At 38.2% G+C, this 11,432-nt stretch overlaps 1 long non-coding RNA gene across 3 annotated transcripts; it reads right to left on the bottom strand.

Moving 5' to 3' along the window:
* Positions 1-431: 431 nt before the first annotated feature.
* Positions 432-11,190, bottom strand: LOC109309652. 3 transcript variants are annotated; one of them, XR_002100996.1, is made up of 5 exons: positions 11,089-11,190; positions 6,666-6,753; positions 5,406-5,529; positions 4,872-4,887; positions 432-3,386 (listed from the first exon to the last, which is right to left on the bottom strand). It is a non-coding gene; the product is annotated as an uncharacterized LOC109309652 (long non-coding RNA). The 3 variants fall into 3 exon arrangements; XR_002100994.1 differs by lacking the exon at positions 11,089-11,190 and having other exon boundaries at positions 6,666-8,178; XR_002100995.1 differs by lacking the exon at positions 11,089-11,190 and having other exon boundaries at positions 5,356-5,529; positions 6,666-8,178.
* Between the last annotated feature and the right edge of the window lie 242 nt (positions 11,191-11,432).

An 11,432-nucleotide genomic window follows, 5' to 3' on the forward strand; every position in this document is an offset into this window, starting at 1 on the left:
AAGTAATTCTAAAACTTGAAAAACCTTCTACTATTGAACATTACTCAACAGTTTTTAATTGTAAATTTTGGGTTTTTCCTATTATTTACTCTGGTTTCTCTTCAAGTCGCATAATTCTTTATATTATTTGGTCAAGTGAGTTGAAACATAATGGGAATGGATTTCAAAATAGTACCTTCTTGCTAATTTTTGTTTTAAATACAAAGTAATTTAATATTCATTTAATTGATTTCCAATGTATGTGAAATAAGGAAAATGTATGCATACCATTTATATTTTAACTTGAGAGGATTCATTTTTATTTGGAGCTTTATTTTTCTAGCTTGGTATTGTGATATGAAAATTACAGACAATATTTTAAAATAGTTTAACATTATAAAAAAATCCTTAAATTTCCGGCAGTTGCTTCTTATGACAGTTTTCATTTTTTTCCCTCCTACTGACAGTTCCCATAATGACTTTAATCATATAGTCTAGAAATGGAGCAGGTTACTGAACAGCAACAAACTCACTGGTCAATGTCGGTGTCACTTTTCTGGGAGCAGGACTTTTTGAGCATCAAGGAACTAATTTTAACAGCCTGCTGGAAAAAGTGTTAAGTGAATTAACTCCCTGTCAATCACATTTTTAGCATGCTGGCCAAATTATTATTATTTGGCTCAAGACATTCTATTGAAACTTTTTGCGTGGTATTCTTATCTGTGTACCTTATATGACTAATGATGATTGTTTATGGAGAGGTGCCTGTCCAATTATTTTTGAAGGAACACAAGAATGCAGAATGACTGGAAGCATCAGGTTTTTGCCAGAGAATGCCTCAGGTAAGAGGAGAATGGCTAGAGGCTATAAGGAATCACAAGAGACAAGTCAGAGTCGTAAATTGGGAAACTGACATATCTCATCTAATATACTTGCTAACTAGGCCTTTAAAAACCTTGACATTTAACTAAGTTTGTGGAAAAGTTATAGATTTTTGTCCTTTTCTATTGGCTATAACTCATTAATGTGATGAACGGAGATGTTTATAATCATTACCAACATTAGCAGACTAACATATGGGACCATTTAGAGATGCAGTTAAGCACCTAACGACTGAGCAGTTGTTTATGCAGCTTGTGCCTTTTTCAAAGTCAAGTCAGTCAAAAATGATATTGCAAGTTATTTACCCTCTTGGTACTTCAGTGTATGAAATGGCATGAAAGAATACTTTTATTCAGTTGAGGCATTTAAATAATGCTTTGGAAGTCATGGCCTGCTTAGAACAGACTAGAATCTTTACTGTAAAACAGAAGTTTCTCAGCGTTTTTAGGGGGAAAAGGGTATAAATGCAAACTTCACAGTGAAAGCTGCCTATTATCTTATCCTAATTTAGACAAATTATAGACTTATGGTACTTTGTCTTTAGCCATGAGTGTTTCACAGGAAGGTTTTACTGTCTGATTAAATAAGAAAAAATAAGTTTCTGACTATCTATACAGGTTTTACGTGAGCAAAACTTTGGTAATTTCTATGTAAGGAAAATCAAGCCAAAGACTTCCATGAAGTGCAAAAAAGGGGAAGAAGTTCATTGCAATATTGAAAGTGAGGGGGTGTTTGCAAATGGGGAGGAGGAGGCTGTTGTAGCACATGTACTTTAGATTATGATGTTTAAAATTTTTTTTTTTTGCATAAGCTTTGCTATTACATGAAGAGTTTATGCAAAGTGGCATAAAGTGAAAGAAAGATTTTTATATTATGAGTCTACATAAATGTCCCAAAGAGGCAACACAGAAACTGAGAAGATAGCTTTTCAAGTAAGTATTTTCTGGGGCTAGAAGCTGCTATTCAATAGGGAATTCATTTTTGATAACCCCTTCCTCTTATTTTTAAGTACAATGGAATCCTTCTAATTATTTTAACTAACCTTTAAACTGGGGAATTGAAACAGTAACCCCATCTTTGTCTCCCACTACTATTTGACAATCATTTCATGGAAGAGTGATTTAATTAAGTTTTCTAGTACTAAGCTTTCATTACTCTTACCCAATAAACTTTGGCATATTAATAAATTAGACAATGGTATGCAATAGTAGAAACAACAGCAATTGCTACATTTAAAGTTACAGGATTTCCGTTAATTTAATGATTTCCATTCTATTCCCATTTCCAATAGTTCATAACTGTCTGAAAACATCTGGCTGTCAGGATGAAGTTTTCCTTATGTCTGTGGGAAGGAAATTATTTCTGGAAAGTTTGAACAAATATGTGCCCACAATTTTTGAACATGTGAATAGAATTGTCATCTACCATACAAAGATTTTTAAGCCCTCTGCAATTCTAGAGCCAAAATGGTCAGAGCTGAAAGCAGAAATTGGTGTAAAAAGAGCCATCATGGAAGAGAAGTGCCTTTGAGTATTCAGGAGAAAAATACTGAAACAAGTTAATAGTTTTTCAAAATCTTATGCCAAGAATTTTCAGTCTAAAATTGTCTGAGACTTTTTTGTAATTATGTAAATTCAATACTTAAGAAATTTGAACTGCTACTCAGTACACTTGGAGGGTAAAGTTCATTTTTAAAACTATGAACAGAAAATAAAAGGTATAGTTGACATTACTTCCATTTTCACCTTGAAAACCGAGTAATACAGCTCCTTTTGCACTTCACCAATTGCCTTGGACCCACTTTCAGTACACTTTTTACAGTGCAGGTAAGTTAGCTACACATTTACAATGCAGCCTTCTTTAGCTGTCTACTAATGGCCAGTAATTAACTATATCAGCAGTTTGGTTGGCCATGACCCCAAAATGAGCAGGAAGAACCTGGATTGGGATGTGTTGGGCCAGAGCCATGTGAGAATACACGTTTAGTAAAAAACAACCATCGAGTTTCATTAGGTTTACACATATCCTTGAACTGCTTCTCTAACTAGTAATTCTGGCATGAATGCAACTGTTCCAGTAGGGCCATGTGAAGGGAACACATGAATATTCAATGTTGACTTTAAGTCACTACCCAGTTAATTAAAATAGTTTAAGTTGCCATGAGCAGACATTTATTTTACTTTCCAAAAATACTGCCTTTTCTCTCTCCAAGTGAGGAACATAGGAAAAATGTTTGTTTTTTTCTTAAATGAAAGCGGAGGGTAACTACTGTCTAGGAGATGAACGAAAAAGATTTCTGAGCACTTTGGCTTAAAAGCAAAACAGAATTTGCCTTTTCTTTTCTTATATTCAGTTTTCACAAATATTCCAGCAGGAGTTTTCATACAACTAGCACATTCATAAATGTCAGTATTTACACCCATCCAGTGAGGGACTAGAAAGAATCCATCATCACCTAGTTATCCTTAGCAAAGCAGTCAGCACAGCTCAAATGTCAAACATTTCAATGAACTGCTTGCGACAATCTGCTGGCCAAGAATGAGTTGAAGAAATTATTTGGCAAATACTTTAAAATGATACATATGTATAAGAATGTTGTAAATTACTCATGGGCAAAGAGAAAAACATGCTAAATGTATTGAATTATTTTCTCAGGTGACATAACATCAATAGCAATACCCAGGAAAACAAATCTAGCAGTGACCTATCATTCTGCAGCCAGCAGCTTATTACAAAAGCCTTTTCCCTGTAACAAAGTATATTAACACCAGTGCTACTAGTACATGCTGCAAAGCAGTTTTTTTATATGGGACAGGATAAAAATGCTATATATAGCCTCTGCTCACTATAAACAAGACAAATGCTTCTGTTTTACGGTTTAAGGTCCAGGGTGCGTGGCAAAAGGAAGTGAGGAATTAGAAGAAAAGTTGGGAAAAACTGTGACAGATGATAAAGGCTTCTCTCCTACTCTTGATTTTTATCAACTAATGGCTTGCATCTTCACTAGAATGAGAATGAGGGTCTGCAGCATGGGCAACTGGTGCCACCTTAGCCAGGGGGGACATGTGCCTCCCAAGTGACCAGTCAGTGACCGGGGGGGGTGCAGCCCCCCTGCAGCTGATCCTGCTGATGCGGGGAGGGGGGGTTTCCCCCTTGGCCAATCTTGCTGACCAATCACTGCAGCCAATTGCTGCAGCCACTTCCAGGAGTGGCTGTGGCCGCTTCTGGGAGTGCAACGGTGCTCCACTTCCCAGTCGGCACTTGCAAGGGGTGTCACCGGCGCTCCCACCTGCCCCCCCGCCCATTGCCTAAGTGGCAAACACAGCCAGTCAGTGGGTGCACTGGCACTCTCAGGGAGTGCACGTGAACCCCCGTGCACCCTCTATGTGTCACCACTGCTCTGCAGCAATTAGAAAAGGGATTGGCTCTATTTTCACTTTTCAGTGAATAAAGCAGCTGTTCTATGTGTGAGAGAGAATGAAAAGGGAGGAAAAGCTCCTTCCATCTCCCTCCACAATGAGTCAGGTTCTGAGTCCTCAGCTTAAATTTAGCTCCCCTGAAGTGGAGAGAGCACAGCTCCTCTCCGAGGAGGGGAGGAGTCTGTCATTCAGTAAAACCTTGTCAGACCATAGTCCAGCATGGAGAAAGCTTACAATTTAGCTCTCTAGAGAATTGTTTGCTGCTGAATGCCATAGAGTAGCTATATCACCTCCACTTTTTAACAGGGCAATTTGCATAATATACAAGGCTACATCATTCCCAAGTGTATTTTGCAAAACTGTTCATGTCCACATGCAGACACACTTCTTTAAAAGTAAAGAAAAAAATCCTCGTACACCCTTCCTGCTACTTTAGAGTTTGTAGAAGGTCCCCATTTTTTTTAATGATTCTTTTTTCTCTGCTTGGCTTCTGTACCAGAAATATCAAGACAATCAAAATTTGACTTAGATATTATTTGTTAAATGCCAATAGAGTCTAGAGTGCTGTAGATAGAAAGGAAAGATTCTTACCTCAAGAGACTGCAATCTAGACAGACAGTCAAGACAAATGACAGGCAAAATGGGCATCAATGTATGACTATATATAAGGGTTTGTGTGTGTCACTGGAAATTAATGTTCCCTTTACATTTTTTGTGAGGTGTGTGAAGACAACTCTGAAACCTTTAGGCAATATATTGTCTTCAGTCCACATGCATATTTCTTTTAAACTGCAATAGGAGTTCTACTATTAAGGCAATATGTAACCAAAAATACATACTGTAAATGCCATCAAAATAACATCACTCCCTACTGCTGTATTTCTTCCTGACTCCAGAGACCCTAAAGGTCACTCTCACAATTTACCCCCATATCTTTTTGTCAAGGGGCTGTTTTCCCCCATTGTTGGTAATACAACATGAAAGTGCTCTTTGGTCTTCCTTAAAATTAGCCTTTCATCTCCTTGGTCAACCATTGGGTGAAAACCACAAAAATGACCTTCTGTGAGATACCTACCTGGTCTTCCTCCCATCATCCAAATTATACATGCTTCTCATTAAAATTACTGGGATTTCATTGCATTTGCTGTGTCTAGTTCTTCATAGACCTCCCGTGATTTTTTGGCTAGATCTTTTCCACCTCATTTCTCCTTATTGGCCAAAAATTATGTCAACATTATTTTTAAAGCAACTAAAAGGGAACAAAAGACAGTTAAATAAGTACCCAATTTTCATATCTCTACAAAACAACAGGCCTTATACTGGTCTTTCATGTCCAAAACCTTGCCATTCTCAATAGCTGGAGTTAAAATTTCTCTCCCAAGGAAAGGAGTGGGCAATCCCATACCCTGGGCCCTAGTTCTTACTCTCTCCTGGTGAAGTACTATAATGTAAAATTGTTTTCAGTGGGGAAATAAGGGTGCTGACAGACCTGCAGGCTCCTACTCTAACTCATGGTGCTCTACACACAGTGCCATGAGTTAGAGAGCCCCCCTCTCCTCCCAAAGAGGAGAAAGAGGCACGGTGGGAAATTGAGCCTGAGGAGTCTGCACTGAGGAACCACCTCTCTCCCCTATCCCCAGTCTCATCCCCATTCCCCCTTTCCAGCTCCAGGGCTGTCTACAGGAAGGGAGAAGGCAGGGAAGGGAGTGAGAGCTGCCAACTGAGGTTTGCCTGGGCTGAGCTGGGTGGGAGGAAGTACTTTCAATCCACTTCCAGGGAGTGCCCTGGGGGGACTCTGTGCTCCCCTGTATTGGTGATCAGCCGCTGGGGGACCCCAGGTGCCCCCCCCCAGAGCCAGGAAGCACCAGTCACTGAGCTGGGGGGGGTGCATGGGGCAACCCCACACACTTCTGGGCAAACTCAGAAATGGACTGGAAGTACTTCTGGTCCACTTCCAGGTTCATCACTAAGCACATGGGGGGGCCCCCCACACTCCGGCGGGATGCTTCATCCACCCCAGCATTACAGTATTCATGAGCCATGTCTGGTACATTGAGGTATGGAGAAAAAACATTTAAAGCTGTATCTATGGTCGAATCAACATCAAACCTTCAGATTCAGATTTGGCTGAATTGAATTGGGGACAGTGATCTGAATCAACGAATCGAATAACCGTTGCTGATTCGGGCTGAATCCAAATCCATATTGAATATGGCCCATTTCACACCCCCATACTCTGCAGCACATGCACATCACAGCTTTACAGCACTTTCAGGGGCTAAACATGTGACAAACATAACTTCTGGCTTTACCCCTAGCGGCTTATCAGCTTCCCTATGCATCTCCTTCTGACACAGACATCTATAAAAACAAGTGAAGCTGTACCTTGCTTTTTTTTTTCAGTTCGAGGTGCAGCAAGATTGCGCGGTCTCATATATTTGGTGACCCTCTTCCGTTTCAGGGTGCTCTCCTCCTTTTTTTTCAAAATTTGTAGAAAGGGTCATTATGCAGAGAAAGGGAATACATGTCAATAATCATGCCCAGCTGCAACAAATCACTAGACATGCCCTCCTAAAAACCAGCTACGCCCATGAAAGGGGGAAATTATCTTTCTTCCAGAAGCTCATGAAGGGCAGAGATAGCTTCATTTTTTTTCAGGTTCTACCTAATGGAAGCGAGATATAAATACCTACTTTTTTCCCTTTCTGGTCAGCGTAAGCGAATAAAATTCATTTTAACAGAAGAATCAAGGAAAGAAAAACATTTCCACATTAGGTAAGTGCTTTAAGCTTTGCCATTTACTTGTAAAGCTTCTCTTTGTAACAATCCTTGTATTCCTTGTACTTTTATCTCTTGCTTAGTAAACCTGTCTAAATCAAACAACATCCAAACTACAGCAAGTTTTAATCTGGATACTAATTTTGCAGCTAGCCCTTTCCACAATGAGCACTACACCAAAACCTCAAACCTGAACGCTGCTTAATTCTGGATCCAACACCAAAGTCTGTTGCTTAGCTCCATCATCTCTGTGTCAAAGTTATTTTCTCTCTTTTCCAACTGGAGAAACTAAACAGGACATGGGATTGCAGAAGAAAGTTATATCTAGAAATAGCAACAGGAAAAAAATAACTGTTGAATACTTTCACTTTAAAGTGCTCTACCATTTAGTATTAAGCTCAAAACATTATTTAGAATATGCATATGGTATATCAGATAAATCTCTTTTATTCTGTATTTTATTCTGGAATTGGATCTTTCCAAATCTTGCACCAATACAGGACTGTTAAAACAGCAGTGCTGCACATTCATACACTATGAGTGTCTAAGTATTCTAACTAAGATAGGCTGCCTGTGTAGTTTTTAGATTGGCCATTCTGTTCAGCATGCATGCTTAGCACTGAAAATGTAACAGCTGCTGACTTCAATGGCGCCTTTAATCCTATGCATGATCATATCCTTTTCTGCTTTAAATTCCAAAATTTATTTAATCAGATCTGAGACATGTGAATCATGAGACATGAATGGAATAATTTTAGAGAAGGAACTGGAAAAAGAATTGGAACATTCATTGTAATTTTAATAAATGAAAACCTTTTGTATGTATTCTATAGCCAATACTTCAATTTTCTGGCATTATTAGTGTTCATGACAGAGCATACATACCCTGTTCTGTAGGAAACAATCTTGTCCAGGCAAGGTGAACCAATGATTGTTTTGCTATATAAAAGTTCTACACTTTTAAACTTTGGTCATGTTTTGTTTGGACATGCAAAACACTGCATATACAACGGTTAGTTCTTAGCCCACTTGAATCAACAGACTTCTTGCCCAGAGTTGGCTGAAATAAGTTACAAATCAGTTATTCAAAAACTACTGTTTGCAAACTAACCCTCATTTCTACAGATACATTTATTCCTCATTTCTACAGAGGTACATTTATTCCCAAGTAGTTCCAAACAGCTCTAGGATAAATTTAAGATTATGTTGGTATAACATACTACTTGTGGGGAAGAACTAGTATGTGTCTCTACTTTAAATGCCTCTTAAAATATTAGGCTCAGTTAATTAGACTTTGGTTTTTAATTTCTTACCTACTTTTGCTATATATATATAAACACACAAAAAGAGTTGATTTTAAATGTTTAAAGAGAACCTGAATTACTATATTCCTTCTTTAAGAGAGCAACATGGCCGAGATGCTAGAGCAATGATCTGGGACTAGTTTTTTTGTATAAGTCCTTGATTCTTTCACCATTTATATATTTTACATTAGACAAGGAAAGGCTGATGGCAATCAGGGATTAAAGACTGGATTCTCCTGCCACTCCCAAGTTAATGCCCTAACTACTGAACTATATGGTCAGGTTTTATGTTTTTAGCCACATGAATCCTGAATTCCTTTGTACACAGTTGCACAACTTCAGCAAAAGGGGTGGAAATTTGGGGCTGTTTCCTGAGATGTGGGGGATCTGAGTCTGAATACCTTCAAGTAAGGAGGGCCCAGTTTTCTCATTTTCTGGAGAAGTGTTTTAACCTCTATAATATTATATGAAGAGTGGGCGGCAGCAACACCAACGCCGACACCTTTGCCTCCAATTTAAAGCAGATACCAGATAAGCCCTTCAAAGAGGATAGATGCCTATTCTTAAGAGAGGCCTTTAGACTCTGGATCCCAAGTAGGTAGAGGCACCTATGCTCCAGGGATGAAGAATTTACATGTATGTCTGTAGTTTTCATTTCCATTGGCTAGTTCTAGACTGGTTATTATTCACTGTATGTACAGATTTTCTTTGGCTGACCTTTCTGAGGTGCTTAAATCTCCCTATTCACCACAAAGAAAGCCTAGTTAGTTCATTCTGGGGCTTAGATAGCACTCTGGGGAGCAAATATAAAAAATTAGGTGTTGCAACACTTGTAGACACACAACTTTTTCATTACATCTAGCCTAAATTCATAATGAACCCAATAAGACTATGGTTAGCATTGTATATATAATAAGGATCTTGTGAATCAGGGCCCATGTTGGGCTACTGGACAATCTGGACCAGCTATGTGATGATGTGAGTCCACCTGGACAGTGATTTCCATGATTTCATGACTTCCATATTCTCCCTTATTTTTCTTCCCCAGATCTGCCTATTCCAAAATTTTATGTCTAAATGCAGTTTTTTTCCGGGCGTGGGGATATAAGACAGGAGACTTTTCCCTCTGTTTGGCAAATAAGTACCATTATGACTTGTATACAACTGTTTAAGCATTCTGCAAATGTAGGCTGCAAAAACTCCACTCCTACTTCCTTACTCCCCCTCTTTTTCTGTCATTTTTGTTGTTGTTTCTGGATGAGTTAATCTTTATTTCTTCAGTCTTCATAATCTATATGCCAATAATCTGTCAGTTTTACTTCCCTTTTCATATATTATCTGCTTATGGACAAATAGATTCTTTTTCCAATTTTACTGGTGAAAACAATTTTAATTGCCTTCCCTTTTAAATATCTCCATTAGATATTTTTGTATGTCATTTTTACTGAATTGCCAGTTCTTTCAACAGTCTGCTAAGTTCTCCCTCCTTTCATTCAGTCATTGCTAATAAAGCAGCCCCAAGAGCCACTTTAGCTGTGTCCCAAATTATATCTTTAGTTACATCAAGAGTATTATTTAGATCAAAGTAGTGCTTAATTACTTGTGCAATTTTATTTTTATCTACAGTTAAATGATTCCTAAAAAGGCACTTGTTAAGGCTCTACAACTTTCTTCTTGTGATAGATTGAGATACTATCATCTGATATTATCTATGTCTGAATGTAGGAGGTAATTTTTTCTCACTATCTTATACGAGTAGGTTAATTCTAGTAAATGAGTTATGAAGGAGCATGCATCAAGTAAATTTTTTCTACTGAATGCTACCACTATTATACATCAATGAGATAAGTATGATCTAACAGTGCTTAGGGTTGTTTGCCCATTGATTGTGCTTCTCTTGTGGGCTTAATTGCAACACCCTGTCTTATTGTATCAATAGTACTGTAATTTAAACATCCTCCCATTACATTACCCCTTCTGAAATGAATTATATTAAAGTAAAACTTAAAAAAAAAGCGTTTGGATGACAAAATAGCAGAGATCAATCCCAGGAAAGGAGATTACCCCAAGTAACTTTTTGAAGATGTTAAAATTATTTGTTAATGTTAATTGCTTATAGGTTTTTCTTTGGCTTGTGAGCAGGTTCCTTTCAACTTGTTGGACAACTCAGGTCCCTACTTCAGAAAATTCAAATGTAGTCCCTTCTCTGGGCATTCAGTTGTTTCTTTTTAAACAAACAACAAAACCAAACCTTAAAAGAAGGGTAAGGAAGTACAGCTGCAAACTTCTTCTCAAGTTTGGGCATTTCTTGGCCTCTTCTGTTAAGACTACTCAACACCCACTGACCATGCCGCTCTCAATTATCCAAATGGTGATCATCAACACTTGGTTGTAGGATAGGCTTATTCCAGCAAACACTGCTAGGTAGTTATAGGAGCACATCTGTCGCTGAATAACTTCTATAAGTGATCTCTCTGTGAAGGCAAGAATTAATATTTACATTTAGCAACATCGAAAACTGGAGCACTTGACCAACGTTACACAGCAAGATTGCAATGGAACCAAAACACCGTCTAAATTGCCCGAGAAACAGTAAAACAACTGTGATCAAAAATGACCCAAGTATTTTAATGGAAAAGATGGTGAGTTGGCATTTAAAAGCAATCCCTCTTTTTATAACATTTCTTGAAGAGAAGAGAATGTTGGATTAGTCACTTATCACTTACCACTCTAAATGTTTTTCAAGGTTAAGCACAGATATTTGGGCTTGTGTGAGGTTTCTTGTTGGTGTTGATTTTTTCTATAAGGATAGAAGAGAAGTGATTGAATATTAAGAGGGTTTGTAGAAGTAGGTTTGCACTTAATTAGAAGCTGATGGGCATCATCCTTCACTATAAAGACAGTCTGACCACTGCAGTCACTGGAAGTCTTCATTTACATCGCAAACATAGAGTAGGAGGAAATGTCTTTGAAAGCTGTAAAGTTTTTCTGTGGGACTCTGCATGGGTGGGAAGAAGCTTCACCCTAAATCCTGCTGCTAGATTTTCCTGTTGGATTCTTAGGAAGGTGT

Source organism: Crocodylus porosus, unplaced genomic scaffold (genome assembly GCF_001723895.1).
Source record: "Crocodylus porosus isolate Cpor-Errol unplaced genomic scaffold, CroPor_comp1, whole genome shotgun sequence".
Lineage (NCBI taxonomy): Eukaryota > Metazoa > Chordata > Crocodylia > Crocodylidae > Crocodylus > Crocodylus porosus.